Source organism: Olea europaea, unplaced genomic scaffold, assembly GCF_002742605.1.
Source record: "Olea europaea var. sylvestris unplaced genomic scaffold, O_europaea_v1 scaffold2654, whole genome shotgun sequence".
NCBI lineage: Eukaryota > Viridiplantae > Streptophyta > Magnoliopsida > Lamiales > Oleaceae > Olea > Olea europaea.
In genome coordinates this window covers 167,726-167,929 of record NW_019244901.1, presented here as the reverse complement: position 1 = coordinate 167,929, position 204 = coordinate 167,726, and positions in this window count along the sequence as shown.

The window sequence follows — 204 nt, the reverse complement described above, 5'->3', positions numbered from 1 at the left end:
TTATTTAAGAAAATATATAGTGTAATCACCTTGAACATGCGTATAAGTTGACATTCTGATGGGAGCACAAAAGCACGAGTCTATAATAAATTGTGCAGATTGAGCACGCTTGGCTGCGGGATGACCCATGAATAGGGAATTCCATCCAGCATGCTACAAACTACTAATAATTATAAATATTTTCTAAGTTGACCATACATGTTT